This window comes from Pelodiscus sinensis, chromosome 2 (genome assembly GCF_049634645.1).
Source record: "Pelodiscus sinensis isolate JC-2024 chromosome 2, ASM4963464v1, whole genome shotgun sequence".
In the NCBI taxonomy this organism is placed as follows: domain Eukaryota; kingdom Metazoa; phylum Chordata; order Testudines; family Trionychidae; genus Pelodiscus; species Pelodiscus sinensis.
This window is the reverse complement of record NC_134712.1, coordinates 241,515,179-241,525,986: the sequence shown is the minus strand read 5'-3', so window position 1 is coordinate 241,525,986 and position 10,808 is coordinate 241,515,179.

The window sequence follows — 10,808 nt, the reverse complement described above, 5'->3', positions numbered from 1 at the left end:
CTAATGTAGGCATTCAAAGTTGCAAATGAAGCCCGGGATTTAAATATCCTGGGCTTTATTTGCATCTTCCCATCTGGGCGCCATTTTTAAATCCCCTTAGTCCGAACTAACTGCCCGTGGCTACACGTGGCAGTCAAACGTTAACTCGAACTAAGTCCTTAGTTCGAGTTAAGTGTTACACCTCGTGGAATGAGGTGTAACATTTAACTTGGTAACAGTTAACTCGAACTAAGGACTTAGTTTGAGTTAACGTTTGACTGCCACGTGTAGCCGCAGGCAGTTAGTTCGGACTAAGGGGATTTAAAAATGGCGCCTGGACGGGAAGATGCAAATAAAGCCTGGGATATTTAAATCCCGGGCTTCATTTGCAACTTCGAATGCCTACATTAGCCTCCCTAGTTTGAACTAGGGGGCTAGTGTAGACATACCCTAGAATCCTGACCCCCTTGTACATTGGAATCACACTAGTCCAATTGTCAAAGGACATGAATGGTCATAGAGGTGAGAGATGGATTTGGGGCCTAGTCCTGCTTCCACTGACATCAATGGGACTTTTGCCGTTGTCACAGGTGGGAGTAAAAGCTGGCATTTTCCACAAGGACCAGACCCAAATGAGTGTTCCTTGGACTCCAAGGATGTGATACTGCAGCCAATCCTCCGGCTTTCTTGGGACTTCTGAGTGCAGAGAACTGCAGGATCGGGCTCCTGCCAGAGGTGATTAAACAACCAGACGCCTCTTTTCCACCTCCGATTTCTGTGATTCTCTCTGTTTTCCTGATCCATTTTCTTCATTTCCTACCAAAAATACTGTCAACAATTTCTCCTTAATGAGAAACGTGAGGATTGCACAAATTAGCAGTCACCACAAATCTGAGCAAATAGCAACTAGTTGGTAAAGTATTGTGATTGTCAAATACCATAAGATGCCACCTACATCTCAATTAGCTTCTGTTTTTTTCTTATTAGGTTTTGCAGCAAATCAAACTTCCATACACCTTTCCATCAAAGCAAACACACAGGAAAATCTTGTGTATTTAAGTATCTGCCTGGAATTCCTTGCTGATTGTAAAACAGCAGATAGAATGATTACTCCAGGAGGTTTATCATACTCGGAAGGGAAAGCTTATCAATTACATAATTTATTTTAATACATAGATTGGCTGGTTTGCAAAAGTGATGAGCACTCCCTCCCCCCCCCCCCCCCCCCCCAAACTCCTACTGATACTCAGATCTGCTGAAAATCAAGCCACCAGTCCATTGTTCTTGGGAACATTTTTTTACTAATGCAAGGACAGGGAGATCTGTTTTTGTCAAAGTCATTAGTATATTTTTGGGAGGTGCACAGAGCTCCTAATATTAATGTAGCATTCATGATGTATGTTTAGACTCTTTCAGAGAGTACAACAGACCTGAATCATTAGGCTGTCAGGGTAGCAGGTATTTGTAGACGAAACAGAAGTAGCTACAGAAAGGATGTTGTATATGGATACATTATTTATGCGATCTTACTGAAGCTTACTGTATCTTCCCATTGCTGCAGATTTGTTTTTATGTCTAGCACAATGGGGCCCCATGCTCAGCTGGCCCCTCCAATCAATGTTCCCTCTATTTTTTCCACCCGGGCATGGAATAAATTTTGTCATGTGCACCAAAGAATGTTCAGATGTTCACTGCCAGTAGAAACATGTGGGCACTCTTCTAATCAGCTTGGCGGCATTTGAACCTCTCTTGGGTGGCCGCCCAAGTGCTCAGTTTACAGGGAACACTGCCTCCAACCACCATAATAATCAGAAAAATAATAACTAGGAACTCAATTTTGTTTGGGGCCTCTAGGAATAAATCATCATCATGATGAAATGAAAAATCTAAGATAGGGGAAGGTGTTGCCTTTAGGGAAAGATTCGGTATGACCTTGCCAGCATTCTGTGTCGGGAACACCTTTTGCAACCATGCCTCTCTCACTCCCAAAATCGAACCCTTTGTTTGGAGGTATGACTTTTCAAATATAATTGACCCTGCTCCAGTTTACTAAATTCCTCATTTCTTTGCCCTCTTCCTAATAATTAGAGCTGTGAGAACTTGGGAAACCCTGCCTGGCAAGCAAGCTTATTTTTGGAAGGAAAAAAATGACTTCTGCCTGAGGGACGTTTTAATCAGTCAATGGAGAAACTGCCGAAAAGCACAACAACCTATAAATGGGCTAATTTTATTACAAGGTCAAAAGTCTCTCCAGTTAGTCCCAGATAGAAAAATGAAACCTAATGTCTCCATTAGAAACCTAACACTTACAGAAAAAGGGCAGAGAGTATGAGTTATAATTCATTAGGTAACTGATATGAGTTATGAGTTATAATACATTGGCTGGCATATGTTGAATAGGAACTTTCAAGACTGTGGTTCCGATTCCTCTCTGTTACATCAGTGTAAATCAGGAGTAACTTCAATAGAACAGGGATATACAACCTATGGCTTTCAAGACAAATATGGCTCAGAATGGGAACATCTAGACTGCACTCTAAAATCAAATTTCGATTTTATTTCAAAATAAGCTATTTCAAAATTTGGTGTGTCTATCCAGTGCCAAATTTCAAAATAAAGCACTATTTTGAGACATCCCTTATTACTCTTGGAATGAGGTTTACAGGGATGCTGAAATAGCATGTCCGTTATTTTGAAAATTATTTCAAAATAGCAGAAATGTTCCTTGGATGCTGAGTAGCTATTTCAGGATATTTCCAGTATCTCAAAATAGCCTTGCAGTCCAGACGTACCCTATGGAACCAAATATGGCTCTTTTGTCATTCCCAACATACATGCAACTTTTTAAATTAAAATAAAAAATGAATTCAAAATTTTAAAAATATGTAATTACTCGTGTAGCCTAAATGCATGCATGAACCTGAATTTGTCCAGTTATGATGTAAACTTCAAAGAAATATGTGAAAAGATGCAGCAGCAGAAGTCTCATTAAGTAAAGTCTGTGAGTACAGTGTTTCATTCATGCTATTATTAATCATGTCAATTATCGATATTAAGTTGTATATTTTCAGTCATGTGATTGGACATTCTTATACTGGCTCTTTGTTGATCACTTGTTCTGATTTTTAATGTAGTTTGGCTCTTCGATTTGAAAAGTTTACCAACCCCTGCAATAGAATTATTGGAGAATAAAACCAGCCACCTGCAGAGCAGAATGTGACCCGGCTTTTAGAAGTACCTGTCTGTTTTCCCATATCTTCATCCTTGTGACTGGTTTCTCTCAGCATGGAGCTGCCTTTGCTGATAAGTCACCAGTCTGCACCTCCTTGCTAGGAACCAGGCTAGGACTGGGAAAAAGAACTCACCATTTGAGTGCATGGGAAATCAGAAATTTCTAGTCATTGGAAGGTAAATTTTGTTTTAATGGTTAATTTAACAATGATAGCTGTTAATCTTCCCCCTAATAATAGAACATACTGTACAATTTTACTCAGGAAAGCTCTGATTCCTCATACATCCAGAGAAAGAGTCTGAACCCCTTACCTATGTGGAGAAATGCCTTACTACACAAGTAATCACATTCATTTCAATAGAGCCAAGTGCTACTCACCACAAGTAAGGTAGCAGCATCTAGCTCATGGGGCACATCTACACTGCAGGGCAAAAGTTGAATTAAGATACGCAACTTCACCTATGTCAATTGTGTAGCTGAAGTTGAAATAGCTTAATTTGGCTTTTGGCTCTGTCTACAGAGCAGCAAGTCAAAGGAAGACTACTTCAACTTCCTTTACTTCTTGTGAAATGAGGGTTACAGAAGTTGGAGTAAGAAGCCCACTATTATGAAATTATTTTGAAATAACAGGCTTGCTGTGTAGACTCACACTCTGTATTTCAAAATTACATGAGTTATTTTGAAATAAGCATGCAGTGTAGACATAGCATCAGTGAGCTGCATTACAGTTCCTGAACCTATTGATGGCAATGAGAGATCTGTATTTCTTATTCTTAGTAAGTCACTGGGGATGAAATCCTTACCTTGGGGACGTCAGCAGGAATTTTGCCTTTGGCTTCAATGGGGTAAGGATTTCATCCAGGGTATTTTTACAATGCACTATTCTTTGTAAGAATATTCAGTGACTAAGGCCTGGTCTACACTTAAAAATTAGGTCAACATACCTATGGCAACCTAATCCCTGTAGCAGATGCAGCTATGACAACAGAAGAATACTTCTGTTGATGTTGCTACCATCATTTGGGGAACTGGTGTTTCGATACCAATGGACTTATCCCTTCCATCAGTGTAGGCTGCCCCTACACCATGTAGATAGTGTACAACATAGCTATGGTACCAGGTACTGTCTCCATAGTGTGGACACACCTATAAAGAACTGTTACATCACACTGGAGTTTCTCTTTAAGCGTCCTTTGCATCTCAGTATGTAAGCCATGATTTTCTGCCTCTGCCATTTAAACTTTCATAAATATAAACCTCTGTCGGGGGAGGAGACATGGTCTTGTGATTATGACAGAGGACAGCAGCTAGGAGATCTTTTTGCTATTCTTGGCTTCAACCCAGCTTCCAGTATGACCTTGAGTAAGTCATGTAGCCACTTTGTGTCTTGGCTTTGTCATGTATTAAACTGATAATAAAACTCCTCTTCCTCACAGGAATGTTGTGAGGATAAATTAATTAATGTTTATAAAGCATTTTTAAATCTGCAGACAGATGGTGCTTTAGAAATATTCAGCTTTTTTTCAGAAGTGCAAATAAAGGCCCTATTTAAAATGAATTATAATGCACCAGTCTTGTTCTGATCCTTATTTTATCACCTCTGATGAGTAGTGGGTGTGCTGATCCTACTATTTATTAAGTTCATCAAGTTTGTTTCACTATTTACCTTGTCCTTGTCCATACATCATGCATTTACTTTGCCCACACAATGTCTTGCCATATGTAGAAATTACTTTGAGACCAGAGCTGTCTTTATGTACAGTGCCTTGCACAATGGGGCCCTGATCTTCTGTCAAAGCCTATAAATGCCACCAGAATAGAAATAATAAAGAATAATAATAGCACTAATGCTTGGAACAACATGAAATGCCCTATTTCCAGCTTGCTCTTCACCACAAACTTGATCAGGGACATGGTAGGAATCATGTGAATCAAGTTTCACCAACATTAAAATCTATAATAAGCCATTTGTCACAAGGGATGTCATGATGCAAAGATATTTTCATAAATATTGCCTGTTTGGTGGCTGTGATGGTTCATCAGAGCAGGAATAGTTACATTCAGCTACTTGTTCCTTAATGTACTGTTCTTAAAAAAGTCAGAGTTCCATTTTCTGCTTTTTTGTTCTTTGTTGAGAGAATTAACAATAAAAATGTGTTGTGGTTTTGTTTGTTTTTAAAATAACAAATTTTCATAAAACAGCCTTGTGGGCCTTGCTTCACTGGCATGAAATCTCTGTTCCCAGACTAGACGTTTTCACAGAGAGAGAGACATGCTTTCAGTGTATGCTTTTTATTGTTTGATGCCAGCATAAGATTTGTAGGATAGGGAGGAAACCTGCCTCTGAATTAGGGAATAGATTATGTGAGAAAAACTTCAGCATCTCAGTAATTTCCACCACTCCACACATAGGTCACTCTCTTGTGATCTCTGTAGTCAGGCCTGTGCAGCCACAATATCACACAAGGGCTTCTGTTCCCTGACTTCATTTTAAATGAATGGTTTAGCCAGATGTAGACCCAAGATCTGCAATTTCCAAGGAGCAAGAGGCCACCGATAATTTTGAATAAATAGAACCTATGATAGCAGTTTGTTTTGGAATGGGAAGTAAAATATTTTTAGTACAAATACAAGGCCAGATTGTTCTCTTAGTTATATTGGTTTAAGTCTAACTCATTTGAATTAATTGGGTTACTCCCATTTTATACCACCTCATGCGAGGTCTGAATCAATCCCGAGTGAGATACTTTGAATTTACACAGTGTACATGAGACAAAAATTTGGCTGATGGAGTATCAGAGAACCACTATGAAAAATTAGAGGTACAGATATAGTTTTCCATTACATTATTTTTAAATAATTATTACACATTTTTTATAATTCTATGAGAATCAGGGCAATACCAAGATGCAAGTTAGTTGATCTAATGCTTTCCTGTTTCTCCTCTCAGTAATTGAGTGTGACCATGGTATTTTGCTCTATTTTCAATTAAATGCTTTTGATATGCATAGTCAGGGAATACAGTTAGCGATATAATAAAGTCCAGTTGGAAGGGGGACATAGGTGGTCACTGCTAACACAGCTCCCACTCTGCAGAGGTTCTGATAGTAGGGAAAGTGAGGCTGAAAGAAAAACAACAGTACTGGAGATATTCTAAAGTGTGAGATCCATTCTTTAGCAGCCATGATGTTGTGTCTCATCACAGCCTCTGCCCTCATCACTTCTGATAAAAAATAATCCACAATGATGAAGTGAGTTAAGAGGCAGTTTGTGTGGGGCAGAAGTCAATCAGTGGTTTGAAAGAAGTTTTGACACTAGAAGTGAGGAACGCAAACTAGGATACCCAGTCTTGTGCTTCTGCTAGCTCACTCCTCCATCTGACCAGAGTCCCTTTTGTTTCTCATCAGGCATATCCCTCCTGCAAGTGTCTACTGTAAAAATCAGAAGCTCTTTCTGACAGAGAGAAAATAATAGTTCCTTCTCTTACAAAAATCAGGATACAAAATGCAGAGAGACAGGTCGTAGAGACAGATCCCAAACCAATCAAAGCTAAATGGAAGAAGAGTGGGAAAGGGACCTTCATTCTCAAATGGTGATAGAGTGAAGTTGTATTCTGTCTTTCAAACTACACCAGCAACATTTGGGGTGACTGTCAATCTGCTCCCGTAGAACCCAGTGCACAATGCTAGTCAGTGCAGGCCTGACTTTGATGCCATTACAGATGCTCCATGGACATCACTGGAAGGTGGGCTGGGCTTGTATTCACAGATGGGTACAGTTAGTTACGCAGTAACCAGCTCCCCTCCTAGCTGAAGGAGGGTGTTTGTGCTCCACAGAACTGAGCCCCCTAAAGTAAAGGGTGCCGTTACTGAGGCCCACTGAATCTGTGGCCCACTGGGTCCCAGATTGTTCCTTGTCGCCTTAATGTCTCACTCTCCTCCCTCTGCAGGGAGATGGGTAGGGAGACAGGAAGCAGGATAAGTGGCTCTGGGGCTTTTTAATCTATCAATAAAGTCACTAAACTGGGATCTCCAAAGTCAGGAACATCATTCAATTAAGCACCAGGCATGGAGCTGTCGTTACGCTGGCCACAGATGCAGAGCCGGGGCCAGACAGTGATAGCTTCAATGGAGTTGCAGGGCAGGGGAGAAACTCTTCTTCCTCCTCCCCACCTGCCCGGGCCTATTCAAATGCGCTGCCCCATTCAGAGGGGATTTCTCCACGCCACGCCGATCAGGGGGATTAAAGAGCAATTAAACCCAATAAATTATCTGCTTGAAACATTTTTTTCAAAGCATCCACTGTGCTGAGGCAAAGACCCTGTCGCTTCATTTCCCCAGTAAAGGGAGATCAGGGCAGATCAAACACCCAGAGACCTGGTGACCTCAGCACAGGGTTAGCAACAACCCACAGCAGCTCCAGGGATACCCTGGGCTCCCCTCATCCACCCACGCATGACACCCCACTTCAAATTAAATCAATCACCTCCTCCCTCTCTGGAAGGGATTTTGCCTTTAAAAAATGCTGGGGGTGTCTTTAAAGCTGAAGGAACTACCCCACCACTAGCACTTCCCACCCTACCCCCCACCCTTACTTCAATAAATAAAGCAGCAAAGAGACTAGGGAAGGCTGAGACTGTTGAAGATAAACAAACAATCTTTTGCTTTCGAAGCCCCTATAATTATTTGTTGTCATTTCTCTTCTAATTAAACATTCTCTGGCTGCTTTCATCTAGGCCACATTTGATGCCATCTTGACTCTAAAACTGTAGAATGTTCCCAGCACCTGCTAGCTCCTTAGCAGCTATAGCAAGAGGGTTTAAGAGCTGTGATGTGGAATGTCATTTACTCAAAAAACAACCTGCCAACCCCCAGGAGTACTCTGGGATGGCCTGGCCCACTCTGCAGTTTCCAAGAATGTCACTAGGTTGCTTTGAGCTAAGCCCATTATCTGCCTTGATGATTCATTTACTCTTATCTGTTAAAGATCTTAGAAGTAGGAACTTTATAACTTCTTGATGTGCCTTTTAAAATGTCCATAACATGCATTAGAGTCAAATTCTGCCCTCATTTAGGCCTGTGTCCATATGGCCTAATGCCACAGCAGACAGGCCTACCACAACGTGCCCTCAACTACACCAATGAAACTTCACTGATTGCAGTGGACTTGCAGAAGTTTAATTCAGGGCAGAATTTAGCCCAGTGGGGTGTAACTAGGGGCAGCCCTGTAGAGAAGTGTGTGTTCTACTAGTTGTCACACATTCAGGTTACAGCAGAAAGTGCCAAGTGTATAAGAATAAGGAGGCAACTAGATCAGAAGCCGTTTATCCTTCGTGTCAGGCTGCCTCAGAGCACCAAGGCCCCATGGCATTGCTGTTTGACATGAGGATATTGCACTGTGATGAACCACAGATGTGCTTGTGTTCTTTGCCTTGAAAAATAAGTGCAGAATATGGTAAGGTGCAGGGGTAGGCCTATGTATACTAAGGACTTGAGCCCATAGCTGTTTTGCGTGGCACACTCATTGATTTCAGTGGATGTTCAGCATGCAGTGCAGCTGCTGGATTGGGCCCTATGCTTTGTTGGTTTTCCTCTATACATCTTCCATGCCATTATGGAAGCTAGGAAAAGAGGCCAAATCCAATCATGTATCAATGCAATTTGCCATGTTAATGCAAAGTAATGCACTTCTGACAATAGGCCAGTAAGCCAGTGGGAAAACCTACATTTTTAAGTACAGAAACCTGTATATGGCCAAGCCATCATCTAGAGAGCTTTCAGAAAAAGAAAAAAAAAAGGAGCAGAGACATAAAGTCTCTGTGGCAGAACAGGTTGCCCACCCACCATTTCCTCACCTGTAAAATAGCGATAATATTATGTTCCCATGGGAGTTCAGATTGATAAAAGGCCTTCTGATCTTCAGCCATAAAGTATTATTGAGAAAGGGGTTGAAATGCAGGCAATAGAGGTTCTGTTCCCAACTCTGCCAAACTGCTTTGTACCTCGGTTTCTCCATCGACAGTATGAGTTAATAACAGAAACCCATCTTAGTAAGATGGTTTCATTTATTTGTGTTACAGTAGTACCTAAAGGCTTGAACCAGGATTGGGGCCTTGTTGTGCTAGAAACTGAGCAATATAGTCTGTGGCAATCCTTGCAAGGCCAAGTGAAGATTTTTAAGAAGGCAGATCTGTCACTAACCAGTGTGCCACCAAAGGGCATTGCATGTTTCCACTGTATAGTTGGTAGTCCCCGACAAAAGGACTCAAACTTCATGTTTCTATCATCATCCCAGGGTTGAGTGTTTCTTATTCTAGCACATGAGATTCACTCTCATCCACTGCAGAAAATTCTTCCTCACCACCACTGCTGTCTCAATCTGCAAATGGTGGCATCATTTACCTGCCACATAAAGCTCCATTTGCTGTATATTATCCACAGACATGCCTATTCCATGGCCATCTCTTATTTGTTCATCCACCATTTTGTCTTCTCTCACCTCGCCCCTTTCTTTGTGCGGTTCTCCCAAAGGGCAGGTTTGTGGACTTCCTCTATCTGGTTCTTACACTAGGACAAATCAGGAGACAGCAAGGGGTTGACTTTATTCTGTTTCAGGTCACCAGCACAGAAAGGTTGTGGCAAAAGAGATCACTCACACAAATGTACCTGGCCAGGCCTTCTTGCCGAGGCAGGGGAGGTCTCCCCTGATCGGGCACAGGATCTGCACATGGAACAATGAGAGAAGCTAAAATTAGAGAGCAGGTCATGGCAAAGGAAACCTGAGAACTTGGGGAATTGGAGGATACTTGAACTAGGAGCTCCATTCCTTGTGGCAAGCATCTTCCTCTGCTATGGCTGTCTTATCAATGGGCCTGATCCAAAGCACACTGACATCAATGAAGTCTTTCCATTGACGTCACTGAGCCTTGGACCAGCTCCAATTTATATCAGTTATGTATCTCTTTCTGGTGCATTTTTGGAATTATTTCAGTGACCCTGGACATTTTGGGATGATTTTGTAATCAGATGGTATTACCCTGGAATCCCCCGTTGGCTGCCATATTCAGTACAGCACTCCTGTGGCATTGAAGGCCCTGGCCAAAGAGCTTAGATCTAATGATGTACAGTATCTCTAGGAGTTTACCCAGAGCTCATGGACAAGATCATGGGCTGTGAAAAATCAAATGGTTTTACAATAATTAGACTAGCCACAGGACTTAGACTCAAGCAACCACTAAGCTGATCTTTGAGGCAGGGACAATCATTTTGTTCTGTGTACAACCGGTACCTAACATAATAGGGTCCTGGGCCCAAGGTCACAATTGGGGCTGGTAGGCACTATTGTACTACTACTACGATAAAATAATCATTGATACTCTTATGATTATTTCCTTCCGAGTATAACTGATTTCTTAAACTAATGTTATTAATATATTTAATTGCTAAGTATATTGAAATAAGTAGTATGTAGAAGTGTATGTATTACCTCGCATTAATATTAGCTTGTATGTCTGTGCCTCTAGCTCCATCTCCATGTACATATCTGTTGAGAGAAGGTGTGTAATATATACAGTAATTTCTTGACAGATAGTATAATA